At 38.0% G+C, this 18,188-nt stretch overlaps 1 long non-coding RNA gene across 1 annotated transcript; it reads right to left on the bottom strand.

Moving 5' to 3' along the window:
* Positions 1-626: 626 nt before the first annotated feature.
* On the bottom strand, positions 627-17,927 carry LOC117527851. The gene is made up of 3 exons (XR_004565619.1): positions 17,609-17,927; positions 10,621-10,632; positions 627-637 (listed from the first exon to the last, which is right to left on the bottom strand). It is a non-coding gene; the product is annotated as an uncharacterized LOC117527851 (long non-coding RNA).
* Positions 17,928-18,188: the final 261 nt, after the last annotated feature.

The raw sequence follows: 18,188 nt of genomic DNA, 5'->3' as shown, positions 1-18,188 counted from the left end.
TTAAATACCTCTATTTTAATACATAACGTACATATACGTACATATACAACCCCTGGCAAAAATTATGGAATCACCGGCCTCGGAGGATGTTCATTCAGTTGTTTAATTTTGTAGAAAAAAAGCAGATCACAGACATGACACAAAACTAAAGTCATTTCAAATGGCAACTTTCTGGCTTTAAGAAACACTATAAGAAATCAAGAAAAAAAGATTGTGGCAGTCAGTAACAGTTACTTTGTTAGACCAAGCAGAGGAAAAAAATATGGAATCACTCAATTCTGAGGAAAAAATTATGGAATCACCCTGTAAATTTTCATCCCCAAAACTAACACCTGCATCATATCAGGTCTGCTCATTAGTCTGCATCTAAAAAGGAGTGAACACACCTTGGAGAGCTGTTGCATCAAGTGGACTAACATGAATCATGGCTCCAGCACAAGAGATGTCAATTGAAACAAAGGAGAGGATTATCAAACTCTTAAAAGAGAGTAAATCATCACGCAATGTTGCAAAAGATGTTGGTTGTTCACAGTCAGCTGTGTCTAAACTCTGGACCAAATACAAACAACATGGGAAGGTTGTTAAAGGCAAACATACTGGTAGACCAAGGAAGATATAAAAGCGTCAAGACAGAAAACTTAAAGCAATATGTCTCAAAAATCAAAAAATGCACAACAAAACAAATGAGGAACGAATGGGAGGAAACTGGAGTCAACGTCTGTGACCGAACTGTAAGAAACCGCCTAAAGGAAATGGGATTTACATACAGAAAAGCTAAACGAAAGGCATCATTAACACCTAAACAGAAAAAACAAGGTTACAATGGGCTAAGGAAAAGCAATTGTGGACTGTGGATGACTGGATGAAAGTCATATTCAGTGATGAATCTCAAATCTGCATTGGGCAAGGTGATGATGCTGGAACTTTGTTTGGTGCCTTTCCAATGAGATTTATAAAGATGACTGCCTGAAGAGAACATGTAAATTTCCACAGTCATTGATGATATGGGGCTGCATGTCAGGTAAAGGCACTGGGGAGATGGCTGTCATTACATCATCAACAAATGCACAAGTTTATGTTGATATTTTGGACAATTGAAAGGATGTTTGGGGATGATGAAATCATTTTTCAAGATGATAATGCATCTTGCCATAGAGCAAAAACTGCAAAAACATTCCTTGCAAAAAGACACATAGGGTCAATGTCATGGCATAGGGTCAATGTCAATGAGCAGATCTGATTTGATGCAGGTGTTAATTTGGGGGATGAAAATTTACAGGGTGATTACATAATTTTTTCCTCAGAATTGAGTGATTCCATATTTTTTTCCTCTGCTTGGTATAAAAAAGTAACCGTTACTGACTGCCACAATCTTTTTTTCTTGATTTCTTATAGTGTTTCTTAAAGCCAGAAAGTTGCCATTTGAAATGACTTTAGTTTCGTGTCATGTCTGTGATCTGCTTTTTTTTATACAAAATTAAACAACTGAATGAACATCCTCTGAGGCAGGTGATTCCATAATTTTTGCCAGGGGTTGTATAATTCACTGAGGTCTGTTAGAAAACTATCCGACCTTTTTATTTTTTGCAAAAACTATATGGATTTGAATCATGTGCGCTTGCATCAGCCAAGCTTGAACCTTCGTGCGCATGTGTGAGTTTTTTCACGCCTGTCGGTTGCGAATGACGCAACCGACAGGCAGGTATAAAGTTTGCATTAATGTTATCTTGGTTCTTCCTGGGTGGTTCTTATGGCAACTGATCCAATCCCAAGCAAGGACTATTTGTATATAAAAATGTATTTCCTAAAATGATACATTTTGGGTTTCAAATGAAATTTATGTAGCTTTTTACCCCTCGAAATCCTCAAAAAGCTTCTGCTTTGGGGGGCTTTGCCCCCCTGAGCCACCCACGAGGGCGTTGCAAATCAACCACACTGGGGGCCTTGCGGCCCACTGGACCCCCAACTCAAGGATTTGAACCCCCCCTTTCACATTCCTATATACGGCCCTGATTTATACACTCTATACTACTACAACGTTTTTCTGCTAATCTTGTGCGGTGTCCTTCATCTGGGTAGTCTTGATCCCTCCATTTCGTTGCATGGTCCTGTCCACACGCGCTGTGAATTTTTCTGATAAGGTTTTTGGGCAACTGCTAACTGAAAAACTGTCAGCATATCTTCAGGGCCTCACCGAAACAGGGACACATCACATTTACAAGACTTTTGAAAATGATTATATAAGTAACATATCTTCATGACAGCTTGCTAAGAAACTAAACTAATATTTGAGCAAAGCAAATCTTAGAACAAAAACAAATGTAATCATAAACATAACATGCCTTTAATTAGGTAGATACAATACACAATTCAACAGTATTCAAACATATAACCCAAGAGTTTTTGAATATATAGATACCATGTAATTAACCTTAGCTATTGTTTACATGTTTAATAAGCACTGATAAATATTGATCACTATGAGCATATGAGTAATATATTCTTCAACAGCAACAAGCTCTATTAATATATAAATGATGACTTCTAAACACTAAAACACACTCATGTAACAATATATTTTTAGCTCAATAAAAGATAAATAATATTATGATGATGCTGAATAGGGAAAAAAAAAACAAAAGGATAATGCATAGTTTAAGCACATTTAGGATATATTCCTTCATTAGCTTCGATAACCATTAATCTGATAACTGAAACATTATCTTTTATGATGCTAAATCAATAAACTGCTAAAAGATTTATCTTTATTACAGACAACCGATAACTTTTTGTATTGATTCGGATGCGGCCGCATCAGGTTACACTGTCAGCTTCTGATAAACCAGTTTCACTTTCACTTTTCGCTGCTGAGTAAATTCAAGGATCACAAACACATAAGAATGCACGAAAAATGAATGAATATAAAATAAAACCCCAAACACTGTCATCATCTTTCAAAAGCAGTAAAATACAGTATTAGAAGTCACAGTTTATCTCGGTATTATATACATCGTCATACATCGTACAAACTAAAAAGCTACTGCTTTTTTCACACACTTTGAACCCTGCAGCTTAAACAACCAAAATACATCCATTAATGCATTGATTGGCAGAGTAAAAGACACGTTGTAAATATAAATTCTTACCTGTTAGTTTCAGTGCAGCCGGTCTGCTCTGTGTAAAGCCCCGTTTACACATAGACGGTAAGAGCTCCCGGAAGCGTCCCGGAAGAGTTTTTGGCTGTCTTAAGGATCAAACGCCATTGTCAATGCCGGCACTAGGGGGCGTGGCTTAGTTCCAGCTTTACCGGGAATCGTGGAAAAAAATTATTTAACATGTCGAATAATTCCGGGAGCGCTCCCGGAGAATTCGCGTAACGACGGAGACAACACGAACAACGGCGTTTGATACTTTTGAATCGCCGTGTCATCCTGCTCCTTCCTGTAGTGCCGCAGTTTACACCGCCGTAATTGGCGGCCGGCGTTGTATCCCTAACCAACGGCGTGTAAAACGGCGATAGAGCCTACATTGGCATCCTCAAAGGCATTTTAACTGGCGACAGAGGCAGACAAAACGGTGGCGCTAGCGGACAGTACATTGTTCTAAACACCGCCTCCCAGTTAACGGCGTTCCAAACGGCCGATAGGCGGCGGTCAGTATAAAAACGCTAGCGCACTGCATGCAGGCCTCTCACTCGCGGCCAGCTCCAGATATTTTTGCAGAGAAGCTCCAGTATGCCTCCTAAAAGAAAATTGGCAGCGGCAAGGACTTACCAAGAGGTCTGGTTCAGAAGCAGAGGGTAGCCCTGTGGTGGAGACGGAGCAACACGTTGAAGAGGGGAAAAGGAGAGAAAAGAAAAGGCTGAGAGATGAGCTCCCTCCCCCTGCAGTGACAGCTGCTTCAGCCTATTATACTCTGGGGGCGGTGCCTATATGCAAAAGTTCCTGGAGTAACGCAGGATTTGCCTGGATAAATCCAGCGGTACACAGGGCATTATCAGCGGCAGCAGAACACCGCCGTTCTCACGCGCGTCTTAACCTGTGATTGTAAAGGATAGAACTGGGTATTAACCCCCGTTGCCTGACGTGTGCCGGATGCTACGGCATCAAAATGCTGCTTTATTCGGCGGATTTAGTGGCGTTTTATTCGCGCATTTGCGGCTAGTACGGCGCTCAAAACGCCTGCGAAATGCTCTGCCCCTTTCCACCGCGAAAACAGCCGGAACTACCGCGAACTTCGGTCTACGTACTGCCCGCCGACAAAACCGTCTATGTGTAACCTGGGCTTAAGCCTGATCCTGTCAGATCTCAGAAGCTAAGCAGTGCGGGACCTGGTTAGTACTTGGATGGGAGACCTCTTTGGAACACCAGCGGCTGTGTGTGTGTTTCTCCAGGTAACACTGGAGTTGCATCAGGAAGGGCATCCAGCGTAAAACCTGTGTCAAATATCAATGCGGATCTGGTTGTATACGCTGTGGCGAACCCAAAAACGAAAACGGGAGCAGCTGAATGGACAACCACATGTTAGTTTCAGTGGGAATCATCTGAATAAATAATCCACATAAAGCGTCCTTTTTCTAAATCCAAAACAGTGTCTAAACAGTGATGAAAAGTCCCTCTGTACACACAGCTGCGCTGTGAGATCTCCTCTCCCCCACCGAGTCTTGGTATTAGGGCATGGAAGACTCAATTAAATCTTTTAGGTGATCCGGATCCAGATTCTGGATCAAGATTTCACTTTATGTAAGGCACTTTATATAGGATTACGTCCAAACTACTCAGGGATTCTCACCAAATTTGCACCACAGATAGACATTAGGGCATGGAAGACTCCATTGAATTTTGGAGGTGTGCACATCCAGATTGACGGACCTCAGAAATCTCGTTTGCTCTTGTATTCATTGTAAGATCTCTCAGTCCCACTGTCTCGTTGCTTTCTGCCTTTCTGATGATTTCCCAGATTATATCCAGAACGCACGTGAGAACAGATTAACACAGAAACGCTGAATGAAGTAAAGTTGTGGAAGCTGCAGAAGTGGATACAGCATCTCTGAAGAGGAGGATGGACTGATCACACAGGAGGAGTGTTTCCATGAATGCACCACTTTCTAACTGCCGTGTTAACTGGACATGCAACAACAAGAACAAATGATGTTATGACAAACTTTGAATTAAAACTCCAAAACTTGACAAGATGAAAAGTTGATTAAACAGTAACGTGTCGTCTCTGTCGGGTAATTTATGCTTTGTTGTGGTTTGTCATAACTGATATGCACATAATTGACCGCAGCGAAATGTGCAATCCAGTAACAGGTGGCTAAACCTGTCAATCAGGGTGGAGAGGCGGGATATTCAGTGAAATATAATTCCAATAAAGAATCCATAAAATTAAATTGATCTTTGAATTAGCAGAGAGAGCGAGGTAATGGTGATTAGTGTGTTCAGCATGGCAAAGGTAATTAGAGCAACAGCTGCCGTGCATGTGAGCGCACGTGCATGTGTGTGTGTGTGTGTGCATGTTTGTTCGTGCACGTGTGTGTGTCCAGATTGATGGCTTTTGGTCTTAGACTTCAATTTCCTTCTTTTTCTGACACATCGGGGGCTGTAAATCAGCAACATGCACACCATCTGTGCACAGGGTTTTATAATTTACAGCCTGTGTGTGCTTTGGTTCACCCTGATTATTTTCATATTCCATTTTACACCGTTCTGTATGGTAATATCGTGGCTGTATAATATGTAACAAGTTCAGTGTAACTTCATTACTGAATACATTTAAGCAGCAGCTGGCAGAGGAGCCAGAAGGTTATGTGATCAACCCTCTGCTTTTGTTTACAAAATAAATGTTTTCTTTTTTTTTTTTCTTTTTTTTTTTTTAAAGCAAAGGACATTTCAATAAAATTGGAGAGTTTGGAGGAAGTGATGAAATTCTGATGTGATCATGATCTGTAATTTTCCAAATCATTTTCTTTTTAATCTTTATATATCAAATTATTATTATTATTATTATAATAATAACATTTAAACAACAATAATAATAATAATAATAATAATAGTAGTAATAATAATAATAATAATATTGTTGTTGTTTTAGTTATTATTATGTGTGAAGGGAAGCGGCACATTATTTGTGAAGGATAACTGTTTGCATTTAAAATCAAAATATTATTTTAGCACCAAGTTTAATAAATAAACAGCTGAATTAAAAATCTTATAAATATTTTAAAATATTCATGGCTATAATTACACATATGAGATTATTAGATATAGATCAGGAAAACATTCATATCTGGGCCAGGATTATGATCTGTTCCTGTGAAATATGTATTTTTACACACCTGACGTTAATGAAGTTATTGTATTTTAACAAGACTGCATTAATGTTATTAATCCGGGCATTAATTAAAGCAGATTGTTGGGCCTTGGCTGGAGTATGTACGCTTGGAGTTCTACTGTGTCTTGACTAAAGCAGCTCTTTAATACTTTATATGATCCCATAAGTCCCCTCACATTTGGTTTTCATATTATGATTATAATCGAGTTTCTTTTAATGCTTTATAATATTTGTGTTTTATTTTGTGTAACAGGGTTGTATTTCCTCATCTGTGCTGCTCTACAAGCACACAATAATATAATTACATGTACCATAAAAATAAAAGTATGCTTGGCATTTAAATTATTGAAAAGACCCCAGAGCGAGAGAGAGTATAAATATCAACTTTCTCCCTCTCTCTGTCAGCCTCATTGAATTTCGGAGTGTTTTATTCCTTTAATTTGCTCGTTGTCCTTTTTTTTTCTTTTCACAACACTTATGTGTACAAACACACACAGAATTATTAATTATTACATTAAATATTCGGCTGTTGATCCATTCATTTGTTGCCTCTCTCACACAGTCACACTCATTGTGATTGGGAATATTGATGGACTGATCCCGGGAGCTTGTTTCTGTCAATATCGACACATCCAGATCATCAGGGTGTGATTTCACATCCGTTATGTCCAATTAGCTCCTCTGTCTGGGAATTCCAAGCCGGGACGTGCATATCGGATAGCAGGAACAATAAAGTGTAGGAATGAAGGCATTTAACAATGACAAATTGATTTTTATGGTGGTAATAGTTCCACGTGCTGGCTGTTCTGACAAACAGGCATCAACAGAAAATTCTGCGTGTGTGGCCAGACAAATAAATAAATATACATTTCAACAGCTTTTCATATTGACCTGCAATATAAAATCATAAATGCAACTTCAAGAACAATAATTGCAACACAGCGTCATTTTTGTTTTCTTGCTCTCTGAGGAGACCTCTGGTGGATGAGGAACATGGATGAAGGGGAAATGAAAATTCCACTGTGATAACCACTAGCCAGGGTGGCACAGTGGCTTAGTGGTTAGCTCTGTTGCCTCACAGGGAGAAGGTTATGGATCACTTCCCGCCTGGTCCTTTCTGTGTGGCGTCTGTGTGTTCTCCAGACAGGACCAGGCGGAAAGTCTTCCTCCTACCTCCAAACACATGCAGGTTAGGTGAGTGGGTTTCTCCAGATAGTCAATGTGAACTTTGTGTGTGTTTGTAAATGTGTTTGTCTCGTTGAATGGTATGTTCCAGCTTTCACCTCATGAAATATTTGCACCATTGAAAGAATGTAAAAACATTCATTATTTGTTTTATATAACAGCTAAAATAGATCCTTGTCATTTTACATTATATTAATTTACAATCAACAGAAAAGGGGCTTACATTTTAGTACGCCTGACTTTGTGTACTTCCAAAAAAAAAAAAAAAGACTGTGTATTTCCTCACTCCAGTGAAAAATCACGTCAGAAATTTGCAGCTTTTGTGCATCACAGCTACTTTGACATCAGCAATCCAACACAAACTTTAAAAAGGAGTCCAAAAATAATTCTGACGACGAAGTCCGCAATGCCATGCTCCGACTTTGTGTACTTCCAAAAAAAAAAACTAAACAAAAAAACTGTACCTCCTCAGTGCAGTGAAAAAAAAAAAAATCATGTCTGAAATTAGTCCAGCATTTCATTCTAACTTCCTCCTAACAGCTCTTCATGCCTCCAGACGGCTTGTAGTGCAGTGGATTTGTTTTTGTTTGTGTGTGTGTGTGTGTGTGTGTGTGTGTGTGTGAGACATCGAAGAAGTAGCACCGTCAGTTAGCTCCTTCATATCGTCATCCGTCAGCAAAACAAACTCCGCATGTTTAGCTAAACGCTGCCCTCACTAGTGGGCGGGGTTCACAGAGTGCAATGGTACCAAACTTATGGAACCAAATTGCACTATAAATGCAACAATGGGGTGAATAATCCATGTCACATGACATACAAAGCACCAATCAAATGACAAGGATCCACTCAGCCGTTATATAAGAACAAATTATCATTAAACTTAAGTAAATCTAAACTCATGTTATTTGGCAAAGAAGACTCAAGTGCAAGTACAAATAGATTGTGTGGATACAGAAGGAGTTCATGAAACTAAGATTCTTGGTGTAATAATAGGCATGATATATGGGATGAGTGGATCCTTGTCATTTGATTGGTGCTTTGTATGTCATGTGACATGGATTATTCGCCCCATTTGTGTTGTGTTGCATTTAGAATTTGTTTCCATTTAGAGTGCAAATTTGATTCCATACATTTGGTACCATTGCACTCTGTGCACACACGCATATACACACACCTACCCACACCTACACACACACATGCGCTCACACAAGTCAGGCGGCGCTTAACCATGAAACAAACATGGCGGAGTTTCTTTTGCTGACGGACGACGATTTTATGCACGGCATGCATAAAATCGTTGTCAGAATTAATTTTGGACTCCTGTTTAAAGTTCATGTTAGATTGTTGATGTCAAAGCAGCAGTGAGGCACCAAAGCCAAATTAATTTCTGATGTGATTTTTTTTTTTTTTTTTTTTTGCTGCACTGAGGAGGTACCAAAATGTAAGGCCCTTTTCTGTTGATTGTAAATTAATATAATATAAAATGACAAGGATCTATTTTAGCCGTTATATAAAACAAATAATGAATGTTTTTACATTCTTTCAATGGAACAAACATTTAATTTGGTGAAAGATGGAACATTCCATTCAACCGGGCTTTCACCTCATGAAATATTTGTACCATTGAACTCATAAACATTCAATATTTGTATAATAAAATAAACTAGAAACTTCACTTAAAACATGTATAGAATAAACTGTCAAGAAGTATCTCAGTACACAGTAAGGCCAAACACATATACAAATCACTCCGAATTCTCTACTGTTCACTTGTTTTACCATATTTAAATTACTGTGTACAAAGTTTGGGGCAATACAGTACTTATAAATGTACACTACATTCACTATCAATATTACAAAAAAAGTGAGGATAATTCATAATGCCAGTTACAAAGACCATATAACTTTGCTATTCTTAGAATCAAAACATTAAAATTCAATGACCTGGTTCGTCTACAAACAGCACAAATTATGTATAAAGCAGCAAATGATGTACTTCCCGGGAATATTCAAAAATTGTTTTTTAACAGAGATGCCGATTATAATCTGAGGGGGGAGTATAAACTAAGCCAGACACAGAAGTAGTGTGTGATGAGCAGAAGAGAACTTGGTTGTTTAAGCTTTGTTCTTATGCAAACTCATCAGCTTCCTTTAGCAATATTCGAACAACATCTGTGACACAACAATAGTGAAAAGGCAAAAGAGGGAGAAGAGCTCCATCAGACCTCTGTGATGTCATAGAGTGAGAATGGGATTTTAAAAAATGTTAAAGTGAGCAAAGGAAGAAAAGGCAAAATGTTTGGATTCTGATCACCAGCTGTATTTGCTCCATAAACACAAAGACAGCGACAGTAACCACAGAATCTCAACCCTCCTCTGTTGACAGAGGAAACTAGAGCGTGCTCAGAGAGTGGATAACTCTGCCAAGTCCAAAATGTTCTGTTTTTCTTTACAATGGAGCCACATAAAGGGACAGAACCAGAGCATGTTTAAATTATTTTTCTAAAGTTATAAACTCAGGTGTGTTATTAGAATCCATTCATTTTTTTTATACCCACTTATTCCAGTTTTAGAGTCATGGGAAGCTGGAGCCAATCTGGGCCTGTGTGTCTTTGCAAGTGGGAGGAAGCCAGAGCACCCGGAAGGAAACCATGCAGACACAAGGAGAACAGGTGGGAATTGAACCTGAGGCCTACAGTGGGGGCGCATTTGTTATGAAATGTTTTATTTATCTATTTATTTATTTTTATTTATTTTATTTTATTTTTTGGTAAAAGCAAAAACTCACCTGATTCTGTTACAATATGATTTAAACATTTAAAAATGGGTGCCACTTTTGTTTTCAATAAAATGCAAATTAATTATTTAAAAAATCATACAATTTGATTTTGAGATTTTTTTTTTTTTTTTTTTTTTTTTTTTTCTGTCTCTCACAGTTGAAGAGTACCTACGATAAAAAAAAACTTGCAAAATCGACAGTGGATCAAATACTTATTTGCCTCACTCTATATTAACAAACATGTCAGAGTCTTCATCTAAAAAGAAGCCCAAAACTGTGGAATTTGGATTTTGCTTGAATTGTCATCTGAGTAGCAAACAAACAGAAACAAACTACTGGCGCGTTGTCCGTGTGTTTATAAAATAGGTAGCTGTAAATAATGCAAAGTTTCTGTGATGAGTTGGAATGGCAAGTGAGTCCAGAATGTTTTTGGAACCTTAGACCTCAACAATTTTTAGAAGAAGAACTCAACCCTTTTATATCCTGTTAATTACATAATGTAATTACATAATTTGATGATACAAATGGTTTCCTTGTGTCAGAAAACCTATATTTAGGTACTTTGTAATTATATCTTGTGTATTAGCAAAGATATTGGATTATTGCTAAACGGAGGCCATTTTGGACGCCATCTTGGACTTCAGACCCTTAGAATGTGAAGACAAAATGGTGCCCTAATTTTTTTAAAGCTTGTTATATCTTGGGCTGGTGTAGCAGGATGAAGGTCCCGGGTCCTGATTGAAAAGACGTTCCTGCTAGCTTGGCTAACAGGGAAGTCCCCTTTGGCTGACCTGGTAGAGGAATGGTCTTTAGTGCGAGCCGTCCAGGTTTGATCCCACCGCCGTGCCGGCCACAAAGGTCCTGCGGTCACAATCGCAATACCTCACTTGATAGAGCAAGCCGTCTTGTGACTGAAAGGTCGGCAGTTCAAATCCGGCTTCCAACCATATTGCTTTTGTGTTCTTGGGCAAGATACTTGTATGAACAAGGTGGTGGTCAGAAGGAGCCACACTTCTGTCAGTTTGCTGCAGGGCAGCTGTGGCTACACAAGTAGCTTACCACCATGAGTGTGCGAGTGAATGAATAATGCAACTTGTAATGCGCTTTGGATGTCTTGAAAAGCGCTCTATAAATTTAAGTCATTAATAGTATCCTCTTTCAAAATCAAGTGAGTTTTTGCTTTTATTCCCCCAAAAAATACACAAAACGATAAATGATCCTACACTACTACTGGCTGTGAGGCTACAGTGCTGGAATTAATCCAGTGTGATTAAATGTCCTGAAAAGTGTTGGATCTGCTCTGGAAAAGGATCTGGATCAAACAAGAAGAAACCAACAGATTAAAATCTTTTTGGTGCTGTGAGATGGAAAAAATTCTGACTGGTCTGTGTCTGACCTGGAGCAGAATCTTACACAACATGTGGGTGTTACAACTCTATTGAGTGCTTTTCTAGTTTGTATTTAGTCCTTTTGTACTGCGGCATTTGTATACTTTTTTCCATCATGAATGGATTTCTGCATAAAAACTAATGATATCAAAATAAAATAACAAGTGATTTTCCAAAGCTCTGTGCATGTGCATACTGTATGTGTGTGTGTGTGTGTGTGTGTGTGTGTGTGTGTGTGTGTGTGTGTGTGTGTGTGTGTGTGTGTGTGTGTGTGTGTGTGTGTGTGTGTGTGTGTGTGTGTGTGTGTGTGTGTGTGTGTGTCATTGTTGCTTTTATTGTTGCAGCAGCGTGATGAGCTGCAGACCGAGCAGACGGATACAGACGCATCGCTTCCTCATTTGAAACCAAAATGAGAACCCAAGTTTGCAGTGAGCTTCCTGATTTGCACAGATTTGCCATCAGCTGCGAGCACGCAGCAGTTTGTCCAGAAAAGTGAGAATTAGCAAACAGGTGTAGTCGCCAAAAGATGGAGTTTTGCCTGACAAAAAATTGCATTAACTGAAGCTGTTCTATTGGAGCGGCAGAGAGTTGAAAAGTTCAGCTCGCTCCCTGCGGCCATTAAACGACACATATTCTTTAACGTATATTCTTCCACTCGTTCGCTCTGCTTTCATTTTGTTCTCTGTGGCGGTTTCATCGAACTGAGCAGCGCTGAGAAAATCTACCCTCCCTCTTTATTTCTTTCTTTCTCTCGTTCTTTCTTTCTTTCTTTCTTTCTTTCTTTCTTTCTTTCACAGACATTCTCAGTTTCTTGCATGTGTGCAGCAGATTAAAAGGAGCTGGATCTCATTAAACACACATCATCTTCACACGGCTGAGTGTGTGTGTTTGTGTGTGTTGTCATGTTCATACATGCTCTGTGTTTTATAGCACGTCTGCGCATGGTTACGGCGATGCGTGCTGCGGAGAGATGATAGCGTTCGGAGGCCGGTTCATCAGGAGGTCACACAGACAGATGGATGGACGTCTGAAGCTCCCTGCTGCTTCGGCAGGGAAATATATGGAGCCAAGGTTGCCATGGTAACACACACGTATGTAAGGATGTCGAAACGCATCACATATTAATGCAGAACATGCAAACAGCAGGGTTTGACATACACTGTGAAACCTAAAATTTCTAATAATAATAAGAAAAAACCTTGTATTTGAAATTGTAATAAGCAAATTAAAAACATGCTTTCAGCAATATGCTTTTAACAGAATGACCTAGTAATAACACTCTTAGTAATAACACGCTGTAACAACATGCCTAGCAACAAACTTCTCAGTAATAACACCTTTTTAACAACATGCCTAGTAATAACACTCATAGTAATAACTCTCATAGCAATAAAGCATTTTTAACAAACTGCCTAGTAACAACTCTCAGTAATAACACGTTTTTAACAAAGGGGCTAGGAACAACTTGGTCAGTAATAACATGTTTTTAACAAAGGGGTGAGGAACAACTCTTTCAGTAATAACAGATTTTTAACAAAGGGCCTAGTAACAACTCACTCTCTTAATAATAACATGTTTTTAACAACAAGCCTAGTAATAACTCTCTCAGTAATAACATGTTTTTAACAAAGGGCCTAGTAACAACTCTCTCAGTAATAACACATTTTTAACAAAGGGGCTAGTAACAACTCACTCTCTCAATAATAACACATTTTTAACATCGGGCCTAGTAATAATTCTCTCAGTAATAACATGTTTTTAACAAAGGACCTAGTAACAACTCTCTCAGTAATAACACATTTTTAACAAAGGGGCTAGGAACAACTTGATCAGTAATAACATGTTTTTAACAAAAGGGGCAAGAAACAACTCTTTCAGTAATAACAGATTTTTAACAAAGGGCCTAGTAACAACTCTCTCAATAATAACACATTTTTAACAAAGGGGCTAGGAACAGCTTGATCAGTAATAACATGTTTTTAACAAAAGGGCGAGGAACAACTCTCTCAGTAATAGATTTTTAACAAAGGGCCTAGTAACAACTCACACTCTCAATAATAACACATTTTTAACAACGGGCCTAGTAATAACTCTCTCATAAGACGTTTTTAACAAAGGGCCTAGTAACAACTCTCTCAGTAATAACACGTTTTTAACAAAAGGGGCTAGTAACAACTTGGTCAGTAATAACATATTTTTAACAATAGGCCTAGTAACAACTCTCTCAGTAATAACACGGGTCAGTAGTAACAACTCTCTCAGTAATAAGTTTTTAACAAAGGGTCTAGGAACAACTTGGTCAGTAATGACATGCTTTTAACAACGGGCATTGTAACAGCTCTCTCAGTAATAATACATTTTTAACAAAGTAGGTACTAACAACTCTCTCAGTAATATATTTTTATCAAAGGGGCTAGTAACAACTCTCTCAGTAATAACAGGTTTTTAACAAAGGGCCTCGTAACAACAGAGAGGCCAGCTACATTGTACGACTTAGAGATGGTGGCACTAACAAAAACACATGAGGCAGAGCTGGAGGTGGCAGAGGTGGAAATGTTGCGTTTCTCTTTGGGAGGCTGGACAGGAATAGGAATGAACATATCAGACAGACAGCTCAGGTGGGATGGTTTGGAGACAAAGTCAGAGAGGTGAGATTGAGATGGTTTGGACATTTGCAAAGGAGGGACATAGGGTATATAAGGGAGAAGGATGTTGAGGATGGAGCCACCGGGCAGAAGGAGAAGAGAGAGGCCAAAGAGGAGGTTTATGGATGTGCTGGGGGAGGACATGCAGGTGGTTGATGTGACAGAGGAATATACAGAAGACAGGGTGAGATGGAAAGGATTGATCTGCTGTGGCGACCCCTAATGGGAGCAGCAGAAAGAAGAAGAACAACAGCATACATAGTAATGCTAGCTTTCTTAGTCATAACTTGTTTTTAACACACCTAGTAACTACTCTCAGTAATAACACCTTTTTAAGAACATGCCTAGTAGCATTTATTTTAGTAATAATGCTTTTAAAAACATGTCAAATAACAGCTCTCTCAGTAATAACACACTTTTAACAACACACCTAGCAACAAATCTCTCAGTAATAACACTCTTTTAACAACACACCTAGCAACAAATCTCTCAGTAATAACACTCTTTTAACAACACACCTAGTAACAACTTTCAGTAATAACACACTTTTAACAACACACCTAGAAACAAATCTCTCAGTAATAACACGCTTTTAACCACACACCTAGTAACAACTTTCAGTAATAACACATTTGTAACAACTCTCACTAATGACACGTTTTTAACAACATGAGTAGCAACAGCTCTCTTAGTAATAACATGTTTGTAACAACTCTCAGCAATAACACTCTTTTAACAACATGCATAGTAACAACTTTCTTAGTAATAATACAATTGTAAAACATGCCTAGTAACAACTCTCAGTAATAACACACATCTAAACAACACACCTAGCAACAACTCCCTCAGTAATAACCCATTTTAACAACACACCTACTAACAACTTTCTCAGTAATAACACACTTTTAACAACACACCTAGCAACAAATCTCTCAGTAATAACATGCTTTTAACAACATGCCTAGTAACAGCTCTCTCAGTAATAACACGCTTTTAACAACACACCTAGTAACAACTCTCTCAGTAATAGCACACTTTTAACATCACACTTAGTAATAACTCTCTATCATGTAACAGGCAATAGCATTCTTTTGAAAACACTTTTAAGAAGACAGTTACCGAATGCCTGGACGTCTTTGGTGCCAGGCCTCTTTGAAGGATTCTTATGTACTGTTGGAGTGACTTTGTGTCAAACAAATGGCTACTTAGGGAGACTCACATGCAGAGTGTCACTTGCATTTTGAGGGAACATCATGTGGTATGCTTCTCTAGATATAACCCAGCATATAGATAAATAAGAGTTGAGGACCCCAGTGACGGGAGAAGATCAAGGCCACACCCACTTTTCACATGGATGGTGCCATCCAGGCCCAAAGATATTTCTGTAGAGTAGCAAATATGGTGACACCCTGCACCGGCACATGCTCGCAGTACCCACAGCACTACACACCTTAGTATCCATGGGTCAGTACTTTGACATCTCTGCAATGGCTGAAACGTTTATTTCAGGAAAAAAAAAAAATCAAAGTCAATTTCAAAGTAAGTCTTTGAAAGAATCAAAGTGAACTTTGTCATTCAGACAACTCAACAGAACATTTTTTCAAACAGTTTTTCTTCACTCAGTGTGCTGATAAGTGGCATAAATGAAACAAACAGAGGATATGACAAATAGCACACAAGTCATTAAAATGTTTTCACAAACAAAGAATTCTAAGTATTGAATTATTGCAATATTACAATATGACAGTTTGTAAGCATTAACACTGGAGTAAAGTGATTAGATGCTGAGTTAATGGGAGCGTTTGACTTACTGCACATTGCATGTCAGTATTGTCAGATTATTTTATTGTGAAACAAATGCAGCAGCTGTTCTGTTCGTATGAGCAGAAAAATGGTGCATGAAAAACCAACAAAATTATGAATAAAATTTAACAGCAGATTTTTAAGGAAAGTTGGTGCATGATTAATTTAAAAAGAAAATACCAAACAACACAGTGTTGTGGGGACAGAAATTTGTTGATACAGCAGCCAGACAAAATAAAATTGGATTCATTATGCTTTTGCTGGTGCAAGCTTAATGAATCAATGTTGTGTTTCAACAACAAAGAAAATCACTTTTGTTATTGATATCTATATTACAATAGCCAAGTGGCTTCTGTGTGCGTGCATGCATGCGTGCATACATGTGTATGGCTTTGCTCATGGAGAAACTGGAGAGAGTTGGCATTTGCCCATTTGGTATGCTTATGTGTTTTGGGTCAAGGATGAACACTGTGAAAACAGAAAGTTGATAGAACTAATATTTTTTGAGAAATTAGGGATATTAGCTAACAACAGTGTACAATGGACATTGTGCTAAAATGCACCATGGGAGTTTTGGATTTTGGGGTCTTAAATATTGTTTTTGTGGTTCATGTTACTTTAACAGTGTTGTTGGCCACCATGTGGCCGTTACCATGAGTGAGAACTTGGGATTGATGTGTTCCACCACTGTCTCTTTTTGTGGTTGTGTAAAAATAAAAGCACCTGCTTGCAACAGAATGTAGAAAGTACAAAAAGCTCTGCGTGCGTGCATGCATGTGTATAAGTTTGATCACAGACAAACTGAGGAGAGTTGGCATTTGCCATTTGGCATGTTTATGAATTTTGGGTCAAGGATGAACAAGCCCAAAACGGAAGGGTGATAACACAAATATTTTTGAAGAAACTACAGATATTAATTAACAACACTGAACAATGGACATTGATAATTACATTCTGGACTCACACACCATTCCAGAAAGGAGAGGGAAATTATTTATATATCAAAAGTGTGTGTGCGTGATGCTATTTTAGTAAGTTCAATGTAAGTACATAATATAATTGTAAGTACGTTAAAAATACATGGATGACAGAAGAAACTGAAAGCACGTATTTCTATTGTAGTCCATTTAAAAATCAAATGACAAAATAGAAGTAATAATAATAATAATAATAATAATAATAATAATAATAATAATATGTATATGTATATGATAACAAGAACCTAATCAATTTTAAATACATTAAGACAGTAAATTAACATTAAAAAATTACATAATTAGCAGGAAATAAAAGGGTTGAGTCTTCTTAAAACTGTTGAGGTCTAAGGTTCTAAAAACATTCTGCACTCACACTTTCAACTCATTATAGAAATTTTGCATAATTTATTACTACCCTGGAAAAATGTCAGTTACCTATTTTATAAACACTACACCAATCTAGAGCCTGTGGATCCCCACAGGCAATGCACTACTTACTATTCACTAAGTAACAAATTTTCACTTTTGTCTTGTTCCTGGGTTAAAACCATAATTCCCCATTTCTTCACAACCAATCAAAAGAGAAAAAAGTGGTCTTGACCTCCAAACTTTGGTTTTGTGGTCAGGACAATGAAATTGCAAATTAACCAGTTTTCGCATTCGCTGAGTGGTCTCTACTAATTTCTGGAAAAGTTAAGTCCATTTGTCAGAGTTGTGGTCATCATATTTTCTTTTTGTGATCATGTCAAAAGGGTTCAAACATCATTTTAAACATAATACAATGTTGACAAAGCAATTATATTTATGAAAACCATCATTTGTATAGATTGAGCAAGAACTTTCAAGGAGAGTAATTTACTGAGGTTTGAAGAATCTCCTTTGTTCATGAACATTTCACTGTTTAATCAAAGAAAATTAAACAACCTAAACAACAGAGGGGAAAAGAGAGCAATGAAGTTTGCTGTTCCAAGAATATGGTGTGAACCCACTGACCACTCAACCAACTGCTATTTCTGCATGGTGGATCCTTCCAAACTTTGAAGTGCGAAGAATGCACCTGCTATTCCTTATCCTGACA

This window comes from Thalassophryne amazonica, chromosome 16 (genome assembly GCF_902500255.1).
Source record: "Thalassophryne amazonica chromosome 16, fThaAma1.1, whole genome shotgun sequence".
NCBI classification, from domain to species: Eukaryota; Metazoa; Chordata; class Actinopteri; order Batrachoidiformes; family Batrachoididae; genus Thalassophryne; species Thalassophryne amazonica.
Note: the sequence above shows the minus strand (reverse complement) of the source record. Positions and strands in the feature narration are given on the sequence as shown.